An 11,424-nucleotide genomic window follows, 5' to 3' on the forward strand; every position below is an offset into this window, starting at 1 on the left:
CTGTACTGTTGCTCAAATTAGTAAACTGTCAGTTTCTCCCATTTTACAGGGGCCAGTACTGGATAACATCAGCAGGGCAGTCCAGCAACCAGGCAGCCCCAGCAGCTGCTGTTACCTAGAGAGAATATTCCCCCAAGAGGCTCATGCTGTAGTTCGTGACCTGGTGGCCTCGGACACCTCCAGCCAGCAGGCATCCACCTTGGTGCCATAAAATGTGTTTGACAGTTGTACTGACACAACAGTTTATGAGGGTGGGCTGTGAGTGGGTCACGACAATATTCTGCTTTAAAGGAACTGCCAAAAAAAACCAGTGACACCAGCACATCTGAGAAGTGTCCCTGGTTGCAGCATATGGGTTGGGGAAGACCAGCTGAGGATCTTTGTCAGCATGCTGTATCACTGAAGGGAGCTATGGCCTTAAGTAATTGAAATGTTAGGACACTTTTCAGGCTGCAGGACTGATTTCTGCATTGTCTGTATGTACTTTACAGGTTTATTTGGTTGTCTAGGAGAAGCTAGGAGCACTAATGCCAGTCACTGCCACAACTCGATTCAAATTGGTGAGTATGGGTAAAGTCTGCCCACAACTCCTTGTTCTTGAAAAAGTAAAGGGTGGAAAAAGTTGTTCTATCCAGATGACCACAAACTACTTTCTTTCTCATAAACAGCCCAAGTGGATGCAAAAATTCCTTCCTTCCCACCCTCCTCTTTGGGCCCAGTTCTTTGGTTAAAAGCTGCTGACCTGGCCAGCATTTGTGTTACTACGAATGAACTTTCAGTGCCATAACTGGCTGGTCATGGAAGAAAAGTCCTGTTGCACACTCCCACTGCTTATAATGGTACTGTGGGAGCCTCTTTTCTTCCTGGAGCCCCAAAGGGATTATGAAGTGTTGCAAAATTTCCATGGCCAAGAGATAAAACCTGTGCCTATAAACTGTTCTATTTCACTGTATAAAAATTGACTAGTAGACAGACAACATCCCAGGTGAGGAAAAGCGTGCCTTCTCTAGACTGCATGCAGAGATGAAGAAAGTGATTAGCAGTGAACACTCGGTGGATGTTGAGAAAGACAGGTCTATTCAGACATCTCCTTGGAAGAATCCCACGGGATATAGCGCAGGATAGAGGAGGGGTTCAGGAGAGCTTGTTGATATTCATAAATCACCTCCTCAAAGCTCAGGAATGGTTTGTCCCAACTAAATCAAGCAAAGGCAGCAGGAGGCCGGCCTGGATGAGCAAGGAGCTCCTGACAAAACTCAAATATAAAAAAAAGAAGCATAGAGGAGGTGGAAGCAGGGACAGGGGACCCAGGAGGAATATAGAGACACTGTCTGATTGTGTAGGGATGGGGTCAGGAAAGCCAATGCCCACCTGGAGCTGAATCAGGTGAGGCAGGCAAAGGGCAGCACAAAGAGCTTCTACAGGTCTATCAGCAGCAAAAGAAAGACTAGGGGAAATGTGGGTCCACTGCTAAGTGCAGTAGGGGTCCCGGTGAGAAAGGACACGGAAAAGCCCAAAGTACTCAGTGTCACCTTCAGCTCTGCCTTTACTAGGAAGACCACCCTTCAGGAATCCCAGGCCTTTGAGACTAGAGGGCAAGTCTGGAGCAAGGAAGACTTACCCTTGGTGGAGGAGGATCCGGTCAGGGAACATTTGAACAAAGTCTATGGGACCTGATGGGAGCCACCTATGGGTGCTGAGGGGGCTGGCTGATGTCATTGTGGGGCCACTCTTGATTATCTTTGAAAGGTCATGGTGCCTGGGAGAGGTTCCCGAAGAGTGGAAGAAAGCAACTGTCACTCCTGTCTTCATGAAGGGCAAGGAGGAGGATCCAGGGACCTACAGTCTGGTCAGCCTCACCTTGATCCCTCAGAAAGTGATGGAGCAACTAATCCTGAAACCATTTGCAGGGAGTATTCAACATGGATTTACAAAGGGGAAGACACGCTTACCCAACCTGACAGCCTACAATGAGGTGACTGGGTTGGTGGATGAGGAGAGAGCAGTGGATGCTCTTTACCTCAAGTTCAGAAAGGCTTTCAACACTGTCTCATCCTCATTGAAAACCAGCTGAACTGCTGGTCTCGGGGTTTTGATCAGCAGCACAAAGTCCAGCTGGGCAAAGTTCACTAGTGGTGTGTCCCAGGGATTGATACTGGGGCCAATACTGTATAACCCAGAATCATAGAATCATAGAATAGTTTGGGTTGGAAGGGACGTTTAAAGGTCACCTAGTCCAACCCCCCCTGCAATGAGCAGGAACATCTTCAACTAGATCAGGTTGCTCAGAGCCCCGTCCAACCTGACCTTGAATGTTTCCAGGGATGGGGCATCCACCACCTCTCTGGGCAACCTCTGCCAGTGTTTCATCACCCTCAGCGTAAAAAATTTCTTCCCTATACCTAGTCTAAATCTACTCTCTTTTAGCTTAAAACCATTACCCCTTGTCCTATTGCAACAGGACCCCTAAAAAGGGGGCTTCCTTATAAGCCCCTTTTAAGTACTGAAAGGCCACAATAATGTCTCCCCAGAGCCTTCACTACTCCAGGCTGAACAACCCCAACTCTCTCAGCCTTTCTTCATAGGAGAGGTGTTTCATCCCTCTGATCATTTTATATGAATGGGATTAAGTGCACCATCAGCAAGTTTGCAGATGATGCAAAACTAGGAGTGGCTGATACACCAGATGTTGTGTGTGGATGTTCAGAGTGGCCTCAGAGGCCTGAGAAGTGGACCAACAGGGATCTCAATTGTCACAGAATCACAGAATCACAGAATGGTTGAGGTTGGAAGGGACATCTGGAGGTGATCTGGTCCAAACCCCCCTCCACTCAAGCAGGGTCGTCTAGACCATGTCCAGATGGTCCAGAATCACCATTCTGCTGCTATCAAGGCTGAGATGCTGGGTTCAATGGAGACTTGGTCTGACTTAATATGCACTTACTGGATCACTTTACAGAATTTTTCCCTATATAATACTATGAAGGATATGTTCTGCTAAAAGATCATTTCATTTGTTCATCCTATAATGAACAGAGACTTTCTCCAGTTATAGATGGTCCACTGTATCTAATTATACCCTCACATTATGCATAATTTAGATGCTATGAACATTATGCTATGTTCATCTTGCTGCCTGCCAGCTTTCTGAACTTGTTCAGTAGCTGCTTTTGAAACAGCAGGGGTATGGCTGCTCTGTGGGGGGGGAAACCTGGTCTTACGGTGAGCCAGTGAGACCTACTACTTCAGTGCTATCAGTACCTGCTGGAAAACCAGCTGTCTGGAAAATTACACGCTGGGACATTTCACACAAGGGCAAATAGGCAATGTTCATGCCAGCACTCAGTAGTTGCTGATTGGACTGGACTCTACAAAGAGACTGAGGACAGAACTGAGCCTGATGTACAGCCCTGGATCTTTGAAATCAGAGTCTAAACGAGAGTCAGTCTCCAATTTAGAATTCCTTAGGTGTAGTAGGTAGCATCTCTGCAACGGACCTAGCCCCTATGACATTTCTGAGAGAAGCAGTGGATACATTTTATTCCAAAAATGGATCTGGAAGTTTAAACATAAACAGTAAAATCATAACTGCAAGTTAGTTCTGAAAGAGGCTGTAAGAAACAGTGTATGGAGGATATCATTGGAAAGGTATTATAGGTGCTTATAGACTGTGGATAAGACTCCTCTTACTCTTTCTGTTGCTGTTGTCCTTGTAAAGCAATGTATCAGCCCTTGATTTCCTTTAAAGTATATCTGTAGTCCTCTTTATCAGATGGCCCTGATGACAGCTGAATGAAAGGACTGACTGGTTCAATGGATCAAACCAATAATTAGTAGGATCCGTGTGACCCATTTCAAGTGGAGAGGACGGGTGTTCAGAATTATCTTGTTTCTATCCCATACACACAAATATGCATACAAACTGTAGTGTCTGCAGAAACCAATAGTTTATTTAAAGTGAAACTTTAAGTGTCAAAGTTAAAGCAAAATAAGATTCTTATGTATTTTCCAGAAAGTTCTGAGAAATAGGATCTTATTTGGCTACTGAATGAATCAGAAGTTATGAAAAGTCTCTGGTGTGTGTTGTGTTCCCATATCACTGTGATAATGAACCCTCTCCCAGATTTTCAACTCTTTCCATGTTTGAACACAAATTACCACTTCTCACCATTTTTTTCTCAGTACCATGAGTGAGAAGCAAATCCATTTGCCACATCCAGTAAACGAACTTTTCATTTCTCTGCAGGAAAACTACTGCCTTGCAAAAATAAGAGTTCATATGTCCACTTATTCAAGTTACAAAAGCTGTAGTGTATTTAAGATGCCAACATCAATCCGTATGTTACTCTGCAATCCTTTATGCAGATAAACTCCTGGAAGACCGACTGATTTCACCCTTTCTTTAGGACCTCAAAGCTACTAAAGTAATAATATTCTGTTGTAGACTTTTTTTATTACTGAGACAGAATGTTTTACTTTTGATAGGTGTGCAATATTCAATAAACTTATCTATCTAGAGCAAAGGTAGAATATGGCACATATACATGATACTGTGCCAGTAGAGATCAGAAGCAAGTTTAAATGGATTTGATATCTCAGTCTTGATGGGTAAGGCATCTGGTGAACAATAAAATAATTTAGGTTGGAAGGGACTCCTGGAAGCCATCTAGTTCAATTCCCTGCTCAAAGCAGTCCAGCTAGATCACGTTGCTCTGTTGTACTGGGATTTCTTCACCGGACACCCCACTCCACATGTGGTCTCACCAGTGCTGAGTCGAGGGGAAGAATTACTTCCCCTGACCTGCAGGCAAGACTCTTGCTAATAAGCTCAGGATGCCATTGGCCTTCTTTGCCGCGAGGGCACATTGCCGGCTTATGTTCAACTTGTGTTCCACAAAGACATCCAGAGCTTTTTCAGCAAAGCTGCTTCCCAGCCAGTCAGCTCCAGCCTGTACTGGTGCCTGGGGCAGGACTTTGCATTTTCCTCTGGTGAACTTCATGAGATTCTTGTCAATCTATTTCTCCAGCCTGTCAAAATTCCTCTGAATAGCAGCTCTACCATCCCGTATATCAATTATCTTTATTAACCAAGGACTTGTTGTACATAATTTGAGTGTCTTTGTTGGATATTTAAGGTGGGTACCATTCTAAGAGTCATATTCTGATAGATTATCTACAGAAATATTTACACAGATCTCAGTAGGAACATTTGTAGAGTAAAAACGATTAGAGCTTCAAAGTTATTTGGGCACTGAATTGCTGCTAGTTTCAATGGAAAGCACCAAAATAACTTAGATGTTCTAGACCTAAGGCATTATTCAACATAAAATTAAGTTTTTGAAATCTGGGCCCAGAACTCATTTGCTGATATCTATTACTCTGCCAGAAAAAAGGTGGAAAGTGGCACTTGCAAATTATATACTATTTTGGTCTTGTGCATAAGTTACTTCCTCATGAATCTTTGTCAAAACCGGAATAATTTCAAAATTGTAGTGTGCCTGACTCATTGAGGGAGGGTATGGGAAACAAATTACTCATATAAAATTTTTTACTAGTGCCCATCTCAGTTCCTCACCAAAATCAAGAGACACACAGCACTGGGAAGATCCATCATGTGCTTTACTGGAAGGCCTGTAAGTAATGCTTTAGGGTTAATAACAAGGAACTGTGGATAGTAATTATGGACTGAGTTAGCTGTTCTAAGGTGAAAGGACTTGCTTTGAGTTAATTGTTGTCGCTTTACTGATTGGAGGGTCTATTCCTAAAGTTCATGAAAAAATTTAGTCCTAAGCTCTCCCAAAACTAAGTATAGTGATATTATGTCTAGTAGAAGGGACTATGTAACCTCTCATGTTCCCTTCCATCCCTCATACTGGAATTTTCTGTGTTTTGTAGAGGTGTTTATGTCAATAGGCAAACTCCCATTTGGTTTCCCAAACTGTGCCTCCATTCCTGCCTGTGCTTTAAGGGAAGAATATGTCTATGAGTCTGCTACATCAGAGCTTCCAAACTTAACATGGCCCATAGTAAATAAGAAAATTTGGGTTCTTGTTCCATGTTCCTTCCATAGCTGTCCATTTTCTACGGCTCCCCATGATACATTTTCTGCTCTGAGTGTCCAGGTCAGTCAAATATAACCTGTGCTTGCAATGGAGAAACATAGGGAGAGTTCATCTCACCTGACTTTGGATAGCTCTGTCTGAGAAACTCTTTTCATAGTTGAGGCAGAGAAAAAGCTCTCATAGGATGCAATCCATCTCATGCGAGGGTGGACTTCTAAAACAGTTCTGAAGTATGGCTCTGGGTTACTGTCCTTTTCTCCTCCTCATTGACATAAAGACAGATAGGTCAGATGTGGACATTACGCTATAGACATCTGATATTAGATGACATTTAACCAATTTGTGGCATGCTAAAGACTTGATAATATCTTGCAGTGTTCAGAATTTTCCTGAACCATGTATTTTAAATACATGAAGAAAAAGAGATCTTGATCAGTTGCTTTTTTTGTTTGTTTGTTTTTGCATGTGTATAAATTGTTGTTTGATTTGTATTGCTGTGTTGTTTAGTATTTCAAGTTCCTATGTACACATATTTGATTAGGTATTTTCGTCCTTGTCTGTGTTTGTTGTGTTTAGTACCATTTACTCTCCTTCCCCCTGCAGTTAAAAGCAAATAATGTGAACATGAGAAATGACAGGGGTCTCAACGAAGCCCTGGGGATAGTTACAGTAACGTTGCTGGATTTTTGATTGGGCTTTTATTTCTCTGCCGAAAGCCCTGCATTATCATAGAATCATAGAATAGTTTGGGTTGGAAGGGACCTCTAAAGGTCACCTAGTCCAACCCCCCCGCCGTGGGCAGGGACATCTTCAACTAGATCAGGTTGCTCAGAGCCCCGTCCAACCTGACCTTGAATGTTTCCAAGGATGGGTCATCCACCACCTCTCTGGGCAACCTGTGCTAGTGTTTCACCACCCTCAGCGTAAAAAATTTCTTCCTTATATCTAGTCTAAATCTACCCCCCTTTAGTTTAAAGCCATTCCCCCTTGTCCTGTCGCAAGAGGCCCTGCTAAAGAGTTTGTCCCCATCTTTTTTATAAGCCCCCTTGAAGTACTGATAGGCTGCAATAAGGTCTCCCCGAAGCCTTCTCTTCTCTAGGCTGAACAACCCCAACTTTCTCAGCCTTTCTTTATAGGAGAGGTGTTCCATCCCCCTGATCATTTTCATGGCCCTCTTCTGGACCCGCTCCAACAGGTCCGTGTCTTATGCTGAGGGCTCCAGAGCTGGACACATTGACCAAAGAAAATAATGTGAGACTCCCTCCTGTATTTTTTCCTCTTACTAAACCATAGTTCAGCACTGTATTTTTTGACAGTATCCAAAAAAGGGAAGTAATTCTCTTACATTTCGATGGAACTGATCCAGGCTAGGAGAGAAGGCTGCTGAAACTGCCAAAAAAGGAAGTATTTGTTTTTATATTCTTATTGTGTGCTTTCTCTTCCTTAATTCCTGTATAAAATCCAAACAGGATTTATGAGGCAAAGATCACTGTAGCTGAAGCTTTAGCATCAATAGGTTATAAGTTTCCCATTTAACCTAATGTCTCTCTTAATAAGATTTTATTTTTATGTATGAGGAACCTGCGCACTGCACGGGGCAAAGGGCCTGCCAAACTGCCATGCTCCTCCTGACATCAGCTCAAACAACAGTACTGCACAGAGAAAAGTTGTGTCAGACATTGTGTGAGGGCACAAAAACTGGGTGGTACTAATTAGTCCCAACTCAATGGGACTTGTAGTTCCCAGGCTTCATCTGAGTTAGGTCTGTATCAAAATAGAAAGTAGACTTAAAGAGCTGACTCCGTTTGTCATGCTTTGCCAAATCAGCTGTGTCTCTACTAAAAAAGCTAATTATTTAGTAAATCCCATTCTTTTTCTCACTATGTGTTTTTAGGAAACATCCACTTCTTCCATTGTATCAAAAATTGGCAGAGTTTGCATGGGTGGCTAATCCGTACACTAGAAATGTAGGCCTGGTGATCACCTCTAAGCAAGCAGTAGCCTGGGTGGAGAAGGTTTCAGACATACTCCCTGCAAATATAAGGAGTTTCAATATATCACAGCTGGACTAGATGATCGTTGTAGGTCCCTTCCAACTGAACTAATTCTATTCTATTCTATTCTATTCTATTCTATCTAACTGTAGCAAGCCATCATCAGATATGGGGTGAGCAAGGGACTAGGACAGGACCAAATTGGTAGTGAAGATGGCCACAACTTCTTGGACAATGAATATGTAGAGGTCTCCATAGCAAGCAGAGAAGAAATCATACACAGTGTGAATATGTACTGTATAAATATGACATAGCTCTAGCACAGGGCTCGTGACTGAGCTGGAAAGACATTTTCTAGGGACTCTTGATGCTATGTACTTATCCTCTGCTTACTTAAAAACTGTAGCCAATATCTGAAATATCACAAGCAGGATCTTAAAAACTCTTTAGAATATTCCTCTTTTATTTTAAAATGAAACTAGAAAAATACCTTTTAATTATACTGCATTAATTTCAGTATATCACAAGCCTTAAGAAGTATGGCCCAAACTCATTGCTGGAGAGGCTCCTTTTGAGAATTTGTTCTCATAATTACTCCTGCCAGCATGCCATATGGTAGATGAATATCACTCTTACAGATCTGAGATTTTCCTAGAGAGGAAAACTAAGGCATAGAGAGTTTCTCCTTGGACCCTACAGAAAAATGAGGTTCAAAGGCAGAGCCAGAGTGCAAGAGTTTCCGGCTCCCCTCTGTGGCGTACGTCACAAGAAACTATGGTGGAAAGAAATCGGAACTTAAGAGCAAGAAACTGCTTTCCAAGAATAATTCTTTCCTTATGCTACATAAATAATGGTAGCAGCCCCCCCATTAGTTCATGTCACAGGACAGAAGAAAAAAAGCTTTGCTTGAGACTGCAGTTGAAATGAAGGCTTTGTTCTGTTAGAAGCCTCCTGTTAGAATTCATATCAGCTCCTAACAGCTTCAGGAGAGCTTTTGTGATTTATGTGTTCAAGAGGAATCATTCCAGAAAGCTCTCAAGGTTTACTATTTCTTTAAGCACTGAATTAGCCTCTACAATTGAGCCAAAGATTTAGTTCTACCTCTGAGCCAGAGCGTTATTTTCCCTTCCCAAGCATTCACAGCTGTTTAAGTGCCTGCTGATACAAGAATTTTCATCCTCCGCATTTTTTTAGGTTTAGAGTTTTCATCCTTTGCGTGATTCTCCTGTGCTGAATATCCACTTCTGTTGCTGATGTCTTATGGGGGAAAACAGAGGTGTCAGACAAGCCACAGAAATGCAGGCTGTGAGCCTGACTCTGACCCCAGTGGTTGCTGAGCTCAGAGACAGGCTCTGCAGGGGACGGGGACGCTCCCTTCCCAACCTTCAGCGATCACGCAGAGACACCTGAGCATCCATGCCACAGGCTCCAAAACTCAGTGGCTCCTTACAATGCCTTTCCTGCCTTAAAACTCTGGGTTCATGCAGGTTAGGGACAAACCTGCTATTTATGTGCTGAGTAGTGCAGTCATCTCACGTAACAGCGTTGAATCTGACCAGTAAAAGAGACTTTTTGATTATTTTCAAATTCTGTCCGTATTTTGTAAGTCTCCAGCCTCCTGGTCCAGAAGTACAGCTTTTGTTAATTCTAAGGCTTCATTCTTGACTCTCTCTCCAATTCTTAGATGCAGTCATGCCAAACTCCCAGTGACATATTGCAGCCGTTTACTGAATGCTTATAAACATTAACAGGAATACGCTATGCCCATACATACAAACACACAAACCCATGCAGAAACTATGCTTGAGAACAGCTGTGGAATCAGTGCTGCAAAAGAAAACTCACAATGTATTATTTTCTCACACGGAAGTTTTTGCAGAATAGTACATAAATGCTAGCTTTTTAGCATTTGATTTTTTATGGCTTCTTAAATCAAGAACAGAACTCCAGATCTATTCACTCTACAGGGCAATTTTTCTTACATCTACCAAGAAGATGTGGCAGCATATACTGTTTAAGGTTCTGACCTAGGAAGTTCAGGATTCACTGGCAGGGGTTGCTGGCTGTTAGATCTGGCTCTGCTTGACTCTGGGATGATGAACATCTCCTTTTTAATTATGTTTCTTAAAAATGCCTCGTTAATTTCCAGTTTAGTAGGAAGAGGGCAAAGCAGACCCTCCACATAAGCAAAGGATAGCTCTGCGCACAGCAAAGCTGGAGTCCAGTGGCTCGTGTGCTAACTCTCCTCCCTGTTTCGCTTGCACCACTTTCCCAAACACAGGGTGACTTCTACCTACAGCTCCCTGAATACTTTGCGGACGTTAATTAACTGATTTCGCTCCTGTGAAGGAGCTGCTAATTGCTGTTATACTCCCTTTACAGCTGAGTTCACTGAGGCCCTGGAGGGAAGCAATTTCCTTAGCCTTCCCAAGCAGAGTGGGAGTGCCAGGGATTGAGCCCACCCTGAGAGCTATTGCCCACCCTTAATCCCCACTGAAGCTATCAAGCACTGAAAACACTCAGCATCTTTCAGGATAGCCCTCAGCACTAGAAAGGATCAGGCCCAAGTGAGGCCAAGGAAAAGCAGCAGACCAAGCACAGCAGTCCAAGACCGTCCCAGCTGGGGTCAGATGCCTGCTCCAATCACCCTCAACTCCTGCTGCATGCAAAGCCGATAATGACATAACTAATAACTAATTACTAGGAGAGGAAGGGGAAAATGGTGCAGTGAACGCTAGCAGAATTCATAAAGTCAAATGCCAGCAAAATACAGTATGTGTACAAAATAATAGTTCAGTTCCTGGCTACCTGCTGTGTTCAAGCTAAACAAAAGACAAAGTAATATCTTCGGGATGTATTTGTGAAGACAACTGTTCCCTATTATAGGAAAAAATTGCAACAGTTTATTTTATTTAATTAGTATCTTATTTGTTCTAGTATGTTAAAAGGCAATATGCATATAAATTGATCTTGCACCTTTGGACAAATTGCACTATAAATATTATATTGTCAAAGAAGAAGGAAAGATGTGAGCGCTGGACTGTCTCCCATCAAACTGAATTGAATCTCACAGGACTACTCTGTAATTTGCCATACAGGCATGCTGGTAGGCAGGAGAGATGGTGACAAGTACAAGCAATTAGGGTTAAAAGTGTATATGGGCCAATTTGTAGTTGTGCTATCCCAGGAGAGACCCAAAGAAGGAGTGATGCTTCTGAGACACACTTTCTTCCCTCTGTACTGACCTACCTCCGGCTGAAAAAGGAGGTAGGTCATTCCCCTCATTCCCCATCCCTGGGCAGTGTGCCCATGCTGCTCCATCCGTTCCTCCCTCCCTGGCACCTGCTCTGGCTGCTGCCCGCAGGTTG

The sequence above is a fragment of the Pygoscelis adeliae genome, unplaced genomic scaffold (genome assembly GCF_000699105.1).
Source record: "Pygoscelis adeliae isolate BGI_AS28 unplaced genomic scaffold, ASM69910v1 Scaffold174, whole genome shotgun sequence".
Lineage (NCBI taxonomy): Eukaryota > Metazoa > Chordata > Aves > Sphenisciformes > Spheniscidae > Pygoscelis > Pygoscelis adeliae.